The following is a 14389-nucleotide window of genomic DNA, read 5'->3' as shown; positions in this document are numbered from 1 at the left end:
GAAGCTTTTAATCTCTCCTTCTATTTTCAATGATAGCCTAGCTGGATATAGTACAATCAGAACTTATTATGTGTTAAAGTATTAAAAGTTTCTCCAGGGTTTCCTAAAGTGTTCATGAAATATTTACTTGAGAAAGTGGAGGAGAAAAAGAGGTTACAATAGCAAATGTTTAATAACCTATCACTGTGGCAAAAAAAAAAAATTGTCTAAAGTGATAAAAAGAAAATTAGGTAATCTTGTTTGAGAATAGAAGAAATCTAGAATTGCTTTTATTCCACTATAGTTACAATCCATTATACTCAGACTCAAAAAAAAACTCTGAAGGTAACAAAACAATTTATTTCTCAGATTCAGGATAGTTATAAAACTCTAAAAACGTATAATCAGTTAAAAAAGAAAAAGGAGTCATCAAATTAGAAAATTTGATTCAGTAGTTCAGATTCTATCTGCAGCATGGCCAAGGATATGTATTTGTTAAAAGAAACCATTGCCCTTGATAATAAAGTGGTAAACATTCAATTATTAATGTTTGGGAGTAAATAAGATAAATATTGTTTTGTAAGTATTTGAATTGTTTTTTTTCAATTCCTGGCACAGAACCAGATGCAATCAACACTTTTCATGTAGGACAACCAAACGTAAAGTATTTTTTATGCTAATAAATAATTCGTTTCCACTTTAAAAAATTTCACCAGAACTTTCACTCATGTTCCTTTCTGCTTCAGAAATGAACAGTTATTTACTAAACATTCATGGATGCTTATGATTATACTGTGTTTCATTATCATGAATGTTTATAATGCACTTAATAACAAAATAGATATTACCTATTGGTTTAACTTGTATTCGTTTTAAAAAGTCCTACTTTCAAGTTCCTTTTGATGGGTCTAGAGAGGAAAGTAAAAAATGTAGATGTCATATCCTCCTATAAACTCACAGTGCAGGGGCACCTGGGTGGCTCAGTGGGTTAAGCCTCTGCCTTTGGCTTAGGTCATGATTTCGGGGTCCTGGGATTGAGCACACCAGGCTCTCTGCTCGGCAGGGAGCCTGCTTCCTCCTCTCTCTCTCTGCCTGTTTCTCTGCCTACTTGTGATCTCTGTCTATCAAGTGAATAAATAAAATCTTTTAAAAAAATAAAAAAATAAACTCACAGTGCATCCGGAACAATCTCTGAAGTATTCTCTACCAGTTTTATTCCCAACTTGACCAGTCAGAAAAATATTTTCAGTGTTATAAATAAATAGTCTCAGGGCAAAGATAAAAAGCCCAAGGTACCAAAATTGAAAAATACAACATGGTCTCAGGGTTATGATAAATCAGAGGCTGTAAGACCCTTTAAGATTTTAGAATGATGTCAAGCAATGCCTCATAGGCCATGTGAGCTGTGGAACAATATGAGCATTCTCCACAGCTCTCCTGCATCTCAGCCCACACTAGAAGGGACCTAAAAGAGATTTATAGAAGTGACTTCTGTCTAACGGAGTAAACTGATCTGCTACAGAAGGCTCACAAAGTTTTTAAGAAAAACTTTGTATTGATGAAGATACCATCGGCCAACTAAAGGAGACAGAAGCAAAATGAAAAGCTATCTCTAGGTCCCTAGCTCTCTACAGGTCCTTTCTTCAGACGACTCTTTTTCTTAACTCCTCCTCTACAAACAAAAATATTGCTGCATCAATCATCTATTGCTATGCAACAAACCATCCCAAAACATAATGGCTGAAACAATGATTTTTAAATTTCCTGTTTCTTTGGATTGACTAGTGGCTCTTCTGCTCTAAAACAGTGACAGCGGAAATCACTCATGTGACTGCACTGAGATGGTAGCGAAGCTGAGCTAGGGGACTCAAGAAGACCTCTCCCACTTATCTGGGCCCTTGATGCTACTGACTGGGGTATCTCAGTTCTTCCCTATGAGGCCTTTCCTTCCCTGTGGTATCTCTAGGGACTCTCCAAAGGTCCCTCTCTCCATCAGGATAACCTGGAATTCGAACATGATGACTCAGGAAACCAAGAGCATGAAAGCAGAAACCTTCAGGCCTTACTTTCACATTTTGTTGGTCACAGAAAGTTATCAGACCAGCCCAGATTGAAGAGGAAGGAAATCGGTCTTCACCCTTTGTAGGGAGGAAGGGTATGGTTGTAGAGGAAGTAAGGAATTTTTTGGAGGCTATCTTTGAAGACTCTTTCACAGTCCACCCTCTGGCCACAATTCTTGCCCAACCCATATGCAAAATGTACTCACCATGTACCCTAAAAATATTATTCCACTATGACATAAGTTTTAACTTCAGTATCTTATGGTCTAAGTCAGGATAAAAGTCCTCAGGACTTTTATCAGGAACAGTCCAAGGACAGTTCCTTGGGTGTAGCTGCTTGGGAGTGGCCTCTCAGTCCAGGTGTTCTAGGATAGAAAAACCACACAGACCCCCTCAGTCAAAAGTTAAGGGGCAGGAAAACAAGAGCTAAAATTGTCAGAGCACCAATACTAAGGGCAAGGGGACAGCCCTTGACTGTCGTTCAGTTCATTCCTTTGGTAGTGATTTCCTGATCCATCACTTGCCTTGCTTCCTGGATCCTCCCTTCAGTCTGCTCTACCATTCCATTATACATGTTTCCTTTTTCATAAGAAATGACAAGTGCTGGGTTGGAAATATTTCATCTAAATTCAGCTTTAAAACTGAATAGTTCCTGCTTTAGCTCATTTCTTCTCATACATTACCATCAGTGGTTAAAAAGTTAATTGATGGGCACCTGGGTGGCTTAGCCATTAAGCACCCAACTCTTGATTTCAGCTCAGGTCATGATCTCAGGGTCATAAGATTGAGCCCCATGTTGGGCTCTGCACTCAGCATGGAGTCTGGTTGAGATTTTCTCTCTCTTTGTCTCTACCCCTCCCCCGCTTGCTCTCTTGCCCTTTCAGAATAAATAAATAAAATCTTTTTTAAGAAGTTAATTGATATTTTTACCACTCTGTATGGCAATCTCCTTAAGAGATCTGTAAGATCATAAGGTTTATTTTCATTCTTCTCTATGACAAGTAAAAGTATTGCTAAGCATTCCTTTATTGCATAACCCAGGTCCTACTTTTTTTTTTAAGCATTTGATGACTTTTTTACTGCCTTTGCACCCTCTCCTGTTTATTTCGCTATTCTTCAAGCCTTTGCTAATAACCTCCTAACCACCAGTATTATCTTTCTCTTGCTTCTGTAGCAAATCACTACAAACTTAGCAGGCGTAGGCAACACAAATTTATTATTATCTAGCTTTGTAGATTAGAAGTCCAACACAGATCTCACAGGAATAAAATCAAGATGTTGACTGAACTGTATTTCCTTCTGGAGGCTCTAGGAGGGAATCTGTTCCCTTGCCTTTTCCAGCTTCTAGAGGCCTTCTGCATTCTTTGGCTTGTGGTTCCCTTCAACAATCTGCAAAGCCAACAACAGTGGGCTGAGTTCTCATTTTGTATCACACTGACCTTCTCTTATGTATCCCTTTTCCATTTTAAGGATCCTTGTGTTTGTATTGGGCCCACCTGGATAATCCAGGATACTCTCCGCATCTCAAGATGATTAATCACATCTGCAAACTTCTTCTTATCACAGAAGGCAACATATACATAAATTCTGGGGATTAGGATGTGGACATCTCTGCTGGGGTAGGGCATTATTCTGTCTACTACACTGTCTTTTCTGCCTCAACTAACAGTATTCTTATCATTCTTCCAAGCTCCACCTACCACCTTGTCCTAAAGCCAACACTCCATGTTTCAGCTTTTTGTTAGAATACCTCTCTCCAGATACCAATTTCTGTATCTACTACTAAATAACAAACCACCCTAAAATGTAGTGTTTTAAGATGATTCATTATTTCTCCCAATTCTGTTTGAATGCTTAGGTTTTTTGTTCCGCATGTATGCTAGGATCACTTCTACAGCTGCATTCAGCTGACTTCACTCACTCATCAGATGTGGCAAGGGCACGACTGGCTCTCTGTTGTTGAGGCAGACTGAAGAAGCTGACAGCTAGAGATTGTTGACCTCCCTCCTTGCAGCTAGGTAACAAGTCCTTTCTTGAAGGTGAATCTGACAGCATATCTCGTTGCTTATCACAATCCACTGCTTGCTTCACATAGGTCTATTTCTCCATATGTGTTTAGGGAGTTGCTCCTACAGGACTGAAGGGGTCACTTTTCCTGATGGAAGAATGGAGATTAGTGGAGCAAACTACATCTGCTGCTGTGGTCAGGCTAGAGAATTCAATCAGTACTCATCGTCTCCCCCTCCACTATTCATTTGGATTTCTCTTACTGTCCACTATTACCTATGCTGCCCTCACTGGCTTCTCTGCAACTCAGTGAACTCAGTTGCAACTCAACCCTCATTCACTGAGAGGCCTGAATTTCTGTCATCACTCATTTTCAGGGTGAGGTTGCTATACCTACTCATTAGAGTTACAATTTGTTAAGTGTATCATGTGGGCTCCTCACTTATTCCTTCCTGCCCTGATTGTGTAGCAGGATCTCTACCTCTTCCTGTTGATCATAGTAAATTAGCCTTGGCAGGATGGTGACTCCTTTTCTTGCCTACTGGTCTCTGGACCCAAGGAGCCCAGAGTACCAGGGAAGCATCCGAAGCTTATTATTTCAATGCGATTTTTGCTACATTTTTTGACAAAAGTGTGTCCCTTTAGGGACCAAGACCTCTCACTATGCAGACTTCAGAACTGTAAAGATAGGGAGCACAAAGTACCCTAGGTTTATTAAAGGTAATATAGTGGGGGCACTTCTGCTTCCACCCCTTGGTTCCTATACCCATATATTTTGTACTGGGGCACAGGGCTGTATAAAAATCTTGGATCCAATGCATATAATATATTTTTGAGTATGGCATCTTTGCAGAGTATTGTTTTGGAACTGGTGTTCAGCTGTACCTTTAGCTAGTTGTTCCAATGCTGCTAGGCTGGCAGTTTCTGGTTGGTGAGATATGTGATATTATCAGTGGATCCTGTGGATATGGGTCCACTCTTGTACTTCCCTGATATTATGTGGAATCCCATGCTAGTGAATCGAACATTAGGAAAGCATTCAAATGGTGGTACTGGCTGAGATTCTGTGGGCCAAGAAAGCAAAGCCATACCTGTAATATGTGTCTTGTTCTGTGAGGAAGAACTTCTGGTTTCTCACTGGAAACTCAGTCTTGCTTTTTATTGCTGGTAGGTCGGGCCACTCAGCAGCAACAGGAGCTAAATCAGCCTTGATCAGAGGAAATTCATGCTGTTGAACCCAGGGTCAGTTTTCATTTTTGCCACAGTGAACACTGCATTCATGTGCTTGTTGTGCCAGCATTGGGTGGCTAACGGTTAAGGAAGGAAGGATGAGGTCAATGGGACAATTTGTTCAGTCTTCTTTATTGTCGGTGCATCTCTAGTAGTGACACTCACTGGTGGGGGTTGCATGTAATTTCTTTTTTTACAACAAAGAGTAATGACTAATATTAGCACTATTATCAGTAAAAAACTTTCCCCTCAAGCTTTTTTTAAAAAAATACAATGTTAACATGCAGCTTATGGTTTCAAGTACAACTTTCAACTAAGGTTAGACTTTTAAGGCTTGTTTGTTTTTTTACTTTTTATTTTGAAATGAGTTGAACATCCAGGAAAGCTGCAAGACCAGTAGAAAGAACTTCTGTATACTCTTCATCCAGATTACCAATTGTTCCCTTCATGCTACATGAGCCCATGTTTTCATCGGCATGCTATGGGGGTTTAGATAGTCTGTGAAAAGGGCACAATACTGGTGTCTGTCTCACAGGACCATTGCCAAGACTGAATGAGTTCCAGATATGAAAAGTAAGACACAAATGAATGGCTGTCTCAAAGCCTAACAGGACCTCTGTCCAACTTTGGAGCACAGTTTTTGGGGAAAAAGTAAGGAAGTGATCCGGTCCTTCAGGGTGAAGGAAGTGGGAGCTAAAAAGGCTTCCAGAAGAAGTGACCTCTCATGCCAGTATTTAAGATCCAGCCATCCAGGATCCCAGCAAAACCATGATTTCCATGTTCCGCCAAGTAAGGTTGGACTTATTTGGAATTTACAATTTTCTATTCTTAGGCTATATTTTATCTTCCAGCTCTGATATTGAATTTTTATTTCAACATTCATATTTTTCGATTTACAGGATATTTTTATTGTTATACTATCACACAGCTATACAATATAATCTCTTCCTTTTAAAGATATTTTATGGTTTACTATATAAACCAATTAATAACAAAATCAAAGAAACACATCGACAATAATACAATAATCGTAGGGGACTTTAACACTCCCCTCACTGAAATGGACAGATCATCCAAGCAAAAGATCAACAAGGAAATCAAGGCCTTAAATGACACACTGGACCAGATGGACATCACAGATATATTCAGAACATTTCATCCCAAAGCAACAGAATACACATTCTTCTCTAGTGCACATGGAACATTCTCCAAAATAGATCACATTCTTGGTCCTAAATCAGGTCTCAACCGTTATCAAAAGATTGGGATCATTCCCTGCATATTTTCAGACCACAATGCTCTGAAGCTAGAACTCAATCACAAGAGGAAATTTGGAAAGAACCCAAATACATGGAGACTAAACAGCATCCTTCTAAAGAATGAATGGGTCAACCAGGAAATTAAAGAAGAATTGAAAAAATTCATGGAAACAAATGATAATGAAAACACAACGGTTCAAAATCTGTGGGACACAACAAAGGCAGTCCTGAGTGGAAAATATATAGCGGTACAAGCCTTTCTCAAGAAACAAGAAAGGTCTCAGGTACACAACCTAACCCTACACCTAAAAGAGCTGGAGAAAGAACAAGAAAGAAACCCTAAACCCAGCAGGAGAAGAGAAATCATAAAGATCAGAGCAGAAATCAATGAAATAGAAACCAAAAAAACAATAGAACAAATCAATGAAACTAGGAGCTGGTTCTTTGAAAGAATTAATAAGATCGATAAACCCCTGGCCAGACTTATCAAAAAGAAAAGAGAAAGGACCCAAATAAATAAAATCATGAATGAAAGAGGAGAGATCACAACTAACACCAAAGAAATACAGACAATTATAAGAACATACTATGAGCAACTCTACGCCAACAAATTTGACAATCTGGAAGAAATGGATGCATTCCTAGAGACATATAAACTACCACAACTGAACCAGGAAGAAATAGAAAGCCTGAACAGACCCATAACCAGTAAGGAGATTGAAACAGTCATCAAAAATCTCCAAACAAACAAAAGCCCAGGGCCAGACGGCTTCCCGGGGAAATTCTACCAAACATTTAAAGAAGAACTAATTCCTATTCTCCTGAAACTGTTCCAAAAAATAAAATGGAAGGAAAACTTCCAAACTCATTTTATGAGGCCAGCATCACCTTGATCCCCAAACCAGACAAGGATCCCATCAAAAAAGAGAACTACAGACCAATATCCTTGATGAACACAGATGCAAAAATTCTCGCCAAAATACTAGCCAATAGGATTCAACAGTACATTAAAAGGATTATTCACCACGACCAAGTGGGATTTATTCCAGGGCTGCAAGGTTGGTTCAACATCTGCAAATCAATCAATGTGATACAACACATTAATAAAAGAAAGAACAAGAACCATATGATACTCTCCATAGATGCTGAAAAAGCATTTGACAAAGTACAGCATCCCTTCCTGATCAAAACTCTTCAAAGTGTAGGGATAGAGGGCACATATCTCAATATTATCAAAGCCATCTATGACAAACCCACTGCAAATATCATTCTCAATGGAGAAAAACTGAAAGCTTTTCCGCTAAGGTCAGGAACACGGCAGGGATGTCCATTATCACCACTGCTATTCAACATAGTACTAGAAGTCCTAGCCTCAGCAATCAGACAACAAAAGGAAATTAAAGGCATCCAAATCGGCAAAGAAGAACTCAAACTATCACTCTTTGCAGATGATATGATACTATATATGGAAAACCCAAAAGACTCCACTCCAAAACTGCTAGAACTTGTACAGGAATTCAGTAAAGTGTCAGGATATAAAATCAATGCACAGAAATGCACAATGCATTTCTCTACACCAACAACAAGACAGAAGAAAGAGACATTAAGGAGTCCATCCCATTTACAATTGCACCCAAAACTATAAGATACCTAGGAATAAACCTAACCAAAGAGACTAAGAATCTATACACAGAAAACTATAAAGTACTCATGAAAGAAATTGAGGAAGACACAAAGAAATGGAAAAATGTTCCAAGCTCCTGGATTGGAAGAATAAATATTGTGAAAGTGTCTATGCTACCTAAAGCAGTCTACATATTTAATGCAATTCCTATCAAAATACCACCCATTTTCTTTCAAAGAAATGGAACAAATAATCCTAAAATTTATATGGAACCAGAAAAGACCTCGAATAGCCAAAGCAATATTGAAAAAGAAAGCCAAAGTCGGTGGCATCATCACAATTCCGGACTTCAAGCTCTATTACAAAGCTGTCATCATCAAGACAGCATGGTACTGGCACAAAAACAAACACATAGATCAATGGAACAGAATAGAGAGCCCAGAAATAGACCCTCAACTCTATGGTCAACTAATCTTCGACAAAGCAGGAAAGAATGTCCAATGGAAAAAAGACAGCCTCTTCAATAAATGGTGTTGGGAAAATTGGACAGCCACATGCAGAAAAATGAAATTGGATCATTTCCTTACACCACACACGAAAATAGACTCAAAATGGATGAAGGACCTCAATGTGAGAAAGGAATCCATCAAAATCCTTGAGGAGAACACAGGCAGCAACCTCTTCGACCTCAGCCACAGCAACATCTTCCTAGGAACATCGCCAAAGGCAAGGGAAGCGAGGGCAAAAATGAACTATTGGGAATTCATCAAGATCAAAAGCTTTTGCACAGCAAAGGAAACAGTTAACAAAACCAAAAGACAACTGACAGAATGGGAGAAGATATTTGCAAACGACATATCAGATAAAGGGCTAGTGTCCAAAATCTATAAAGAACTTAGCAAACTCAACACCCAAAGAACAAATAATCCAATCAAGAAATGGGCAGAGGACATCAACAGACATTTCTGCAAAGAAGACATCCAGATGGCCAACAGACACGTGAAAAAGTGCTCATATCACTCGGCATCAGGGAAATACAAATCAAAACCACAATGAGATACCACCTCACACCAGTCAGAATGGCTAAAATTAACAAGTCAGGAAATGACAGATGCTGGCGAGGATGCGGAGAAAGAGGAACCCTCCTACACTGTTGGTGGGAATGCAAGCTGGTGCAACCACTCTGGAAAACAGCATGGAGGTTCCTCAAAATGTTGAAAATAGAACTACCCTATGACCCAGCAATTGCACTGCTGGGTATTTACCCTAAAGATACAAACGTAGTCATCCGAAGGGGCACCCAAATGTTTATAGCAGCAATGTCTACAATAGCCAAACTATGGAAAGAACATAGATGCCCATCAACAGACAAATGGATAAAGAAGACGTGGTATATATACACAATGGAATACTATGCAGCCATCAAAAGAAATGAAATCTTGCCATTTGCGACAATGTGGATGGAACTAGAGGGTATCATGCTTAGCGAAATAAGTCAATCTGCGAAAGACAACTCTCATGTGATCTCCCTGATATGAGGGAGAGGAGATGCAACATGGTGGGTTAAGGGGGTAGGAGAAGAGTAAATGAAACAAGATGGGATTGGGAGGGAGACAAACCATAAGTGACTCTTAATCTCACAAAACAAACTGAGGGTTGATGGGGGGAGGGGGGTTTGGAGGGGGGGTGGGGTTATGGACATTGGGGAGGGTATGTGCTATGGTGAGTGCTGTGAAGTGTGTAAACCTGGCAATTCACAGACCTGTACCCCTCAGGATAAAAATATATTATATGTTTATAAAAAATAAAATTTAATAAAAAAAAATGTGAGGGAAAAAAAAAGATATTTTATGGTTTTTATTTTTTATTATTATCAGCTTGTCTGGTTCCTTTGGATTTTCCCCCTCCTTGTTAATTCCCCCCTCCTTTTATTTGGAGGCTTTCATTTCACCAACTGTTGAGTGATACCCATTTATGGGTGTTGATTTTTTGGCTGGTCATTTTCATTAAGCTCTCATTAAGTGTTTTGCCCAAACTTTACAATGGTATTTTGTTCGTATTGAAGGCAAAATTTTGGTAAAATTATTACCTGCAGTAACATGGAAGACAGAAATATACCTAATGCACTCATGGCATTCGGTGAGATTTTAAGGGAAATTTTTGAAAAAATAAGGTGGCTGCTACTAGCTGCAACTGATAAAATACTTACCCTAAGAAAAAAACAAGCTCAAAAATAAGGAGGTGGGTAAGCAAACAGAATTGAAATGGAATACAGAGCTTAGGTGGGCAGGGCTGGAAAATGAACTGCCTTTCACCAAATCAAAAGTGTCATAGTTAAATGAGGGCTTAGGACAAAGACAAAATCCAGTATATTGCCATTACCATGGACTCAAGAAAAAGCTTATAGTTCAATGTGACTTTTGCTACATTTTTCGACAAAAGTATGTCCCTGGGGCGCCTGGGTGGCTCAGTGGGTTGAGGCCTCTGCCTTTAGCTCAGGTCATGATCCTGGGGTCCTGGGATCGAGCCCCACATTGGGCTCTCTGCTCAGCGGGGAGCCTGCTTACCCCCCTGCCGCCCCTCTGCCTGCCTCTCTGCCTACTTGTGATCTGTCAAATAAATAAAATCTTAAAAAAAAAAAAAAGTATGGGGCGCCTGGGTGGCTCAGTGGGTTAAAGCCTCTGCCTTCGGCTCGGGTCATGATCCCAGGGTCCTGGGATCGAGCCCCACATCGGGCTCTCTGCTCAGCAGGGAGCCTGCTTCTCCCTCTCTCTCTGCCTGCCTCTCTGCCTACTTGTGATCCCTGTCAAATAAATAAATAAAAATCTTTAAAAAAAAAATTATGTCATTTTAGGGATCAAGACCTCTCACTATGCAGACTTCAGAATTGTAAAGACAGGAGCACAAAGTATCCTAGGTTCATTAAAGGTAATATAGTGGGGGGCACATCTTCCACCCCTTGGTTCCTATACCCATATTTTTCCATCCCTCTGAAGGGATGAAAGGGGATGGCTTTCCCTTGAACTAAAGAACTACCTCAAAGATTAAGGGATTAACTAATTAAGACTAATAAGAAGACTAATATCCTCAAGATATACCTGTCTACAAACTAAGTTATGAGTACTTGGAACATCTTGGGCTGAACTAGTTAATAACAATTTCCAATCCTTTTCTGCTACAGTCTTCCCATTCTTTACTCACACAGTGACTCCTATATTTGGGTGAACCCTAGTTCCTTTATTAAACATCTTTATTCATGTAAAACTTGTAATGAATCTTCTTTCCTCACCAAATCCAGACTAAAACACATGGCTGGCCTAGAAAAGAGAGCCTAAGGCAAAAATTTAATATATTATTTTATTAGAAAGAGCAATCCATGCTTGTGAAGGTTAGGAAGAAGAAAGGCTACCAAGGATGAGAAGCAAAGGCAAACTGATAAGTTACTGTATAGGACTTGGTTTCTGTTTCATCAAAAGCCATGAAGAGACAGCCACTCACTTGGCAAGTACATTTGCTTAGCTACATGGTGCATTTCAGGGCAGGAGGGTGAAAAATTGTGTCTCAGATCAGTCTATCAGAAGAAAGAGAAATTGATCTGAGAGCTTTTTCTAGTTCATTGATCCAAGTTTTCCGAACAGTTAACTTCACTGCTCTTCCACATACATCACCTAGCCATTCTGACAGTCACTGGGGAAACCTTGGGGCATGGTGCTTCCTAGAGTGCAGAAGTGTTGGGATAGGTCTGGGATTCTGAGCATGTGGCTAGTTGACCTCAGGCAGAGGAATGAATCACTGTCTGTCACTACCTATGCAGGGTGGTAGCTATGGCTGAGTGGTTAGTGGCCTGGGAAACAGAAGCCAAGAATCTGAGAAGGCACTTGAGGAAGATGTGTCTGATACTGAATCTAAAGACGAAGTTATCTGTTGGCACAATAATGCTGTATAATAAACAGCTATAGATCTTCAGTGGCACAGTGGACATCCCTTGCTCACACATCTGGAATCAGAAAGGTGTCAGGTGGTTCTGCTGATCCCAGAGGAGATCGTCCACCTTATCTGGGGGTTGACTGGCTATCAGCTAATTTAGACAGGATTCAGCTTGGGTAACCAATTAACTTGGTTCTATTCCATATGTCTCCAACCCCCCAGCAGGCTAACCCAAACATGTACGTGCTCATGGCAACAGCAGAAGCACAGGATTAAGTAAAAATTCATTAGATCTTTGGAAATAAATATGGTCGAGAGTCAGAGTGAAAGGGTACTTCAAAGGAGAATGAAAAAGGACCATGAATACAGGAAAAGTAAAGAATTAGCGGCATTTTTATAGTCTATCATACCAAAGAAAAACAAAACAATGCATTGTTCTAAAAGGTATTATTATTGTTTTCTTTGGAAAAACTTAAGATTTTATCTGGCCTTAGTTATAAATTAGGCTCTTACAAAGTCTGTGGGTCATCATTTTTACGCCAGCTGTAAGATGGCAGCAAATCCCCTCCGTTTACCTGTTACGTTTAGTTGGTTTGTAAAGCCAGTTAAATGGCAATAGATTTTGGCTCAGGGCAGTCCAAATTTAGCCCAGAGAAATCCAACTTTGGCCCTGCTTAAATCAATTCGAGGCCTCCTCTGTTCCCAGTGCCAAGTTCTAAACATGAAGAAATCTATTTTAATTCCATTCTTGTAAAGTAAGTACTAAATAGGCAAGCCAGTTGATTTGGCTAGAACTATGGGACTAATAATGTTCAAACCTTATATAATCCACATTACTTTTTATGAAATAACATAATAAAATGGTGACTTCACCGAACCAAATCATAAGTCCCAGATGCTAGACCAGATCCTACAACTAACTGTGTGACCCATGAGCAAGTTACTTAATCTCTTTAGGTCGCAGCTGCCTATATAATCAGGGATTGTTCTAAACTGTAATGTTCCAACTATCCCATATCCACAAGATGTGAGTAGGCATTACTTATTCAAATAAGTTTAAGAAATACGAATTTAAAATTCAAAATGTTTATTTCAAGATTTTTCAGCATTTTTAAGCTCTATCTTTTGAATCTCTAGAGGGGAACATAATGTGCAGAAAACAAATTTCACCAATGACTCATTTGTTCATAAAACATGTTATCTGTTGCCCTGAATATACTTAGGTAAATGTACCATTATTGCTAGCATCCACAAGGTTGAATTTATCAGTCACGGTCCCAGAAAGAAACAGAGGACGACTTCACACAGGGACATTGAAAAATATAATAAAATGACTATTTACAAAGGTATATAGGCAGGGTGTAAGGAAGCCAACAAGGAATAATGAACTACTCTGGGGCTAGTTACACCTGGGAGCTGTTACTTCCTGTAAAGGGATGGAGCAGGGACCTGAAATTAGACAGTAACTGGGATAATACGTGGAAAGAGATGCCCTGATAGGATGATCTCCAGTAGAGGTACACAGCCAACCCATGGTAACCTGGCAGGAAAGGAGCCAGGGAAATAACACAATTTCATTTTCCTTCAACCTCTGATCTCTTGCGAGTGCTTTCATCTGTTGAACCTAACAAAAAGGCAGAGGGGAAGGAGACCCACCTCACAGAGCAGAAAGCAGAATGGAAAAGAGTGGAGGGCAAATCCAAAAAGAAGCTATCCCGGACAGTAGGGTTCCATTCATAAGCAGCTAGATTAGGTGATTAAATGATGTCCTCAGGACTCAGTCTTACCTCTCCACTCTGCTTCCTTTGCTGGCTTAATTCTAAGGCAAGTTCCTACCATCTGCTGCACAGATGCCACCAGCAGCTCTAGGGTTATAGCATGGTTAGTTTGCATTTTCAGATAAAATAACAAAAAGAGTAAACACATATATAGCACTTAGTATACGTCAAGTGCTGTTGAAAGCTCCTTAGATACCTTAACTCAGTTAATCCTCATATTAATCCTGTAAGGGAGCTACTGTACTACCATTTCTTTAGAAATGAAGAAACTGACAAGGATGAAGAAATGAAGAACCCTGAAAAGGCTAAGCTGAGATTTACATTCAGGTAGTTAGCTCTAGAGTCTGTAGTTGTAACTACTGCACCATATTGATTTTTGAAAAACAAACACAATCTCCTACAGCATTCATATCACTTATCAAAAAGGATGCCAAATCATATGCTCATCCTCGTCAATCACTGGGCATTTTGCTTGCTAAACTGGATCACATGCCCTCATGACTGCCAGCAATTTCTCCTTAAAAA

Source organism: Enhydra lutris, unplaced genomic scaffold (genome assembly GCF_002288905.1).
Source record: "Enhydra lutris kenyoni isolate GAN:26980312 unplaced genomic scaffold, ASM228890v2 scaffoldscaffold4, whole genome shotgun sequence".
Taxonomy (NCBI): Eukaryota; Metazoa; Chordata; class Mammalia; order Carnivora; family Mustelidae; genus Enhydra; species Enhydra lutris.
Note: the sequence above shows the minus strand (reverse complement) of the source record.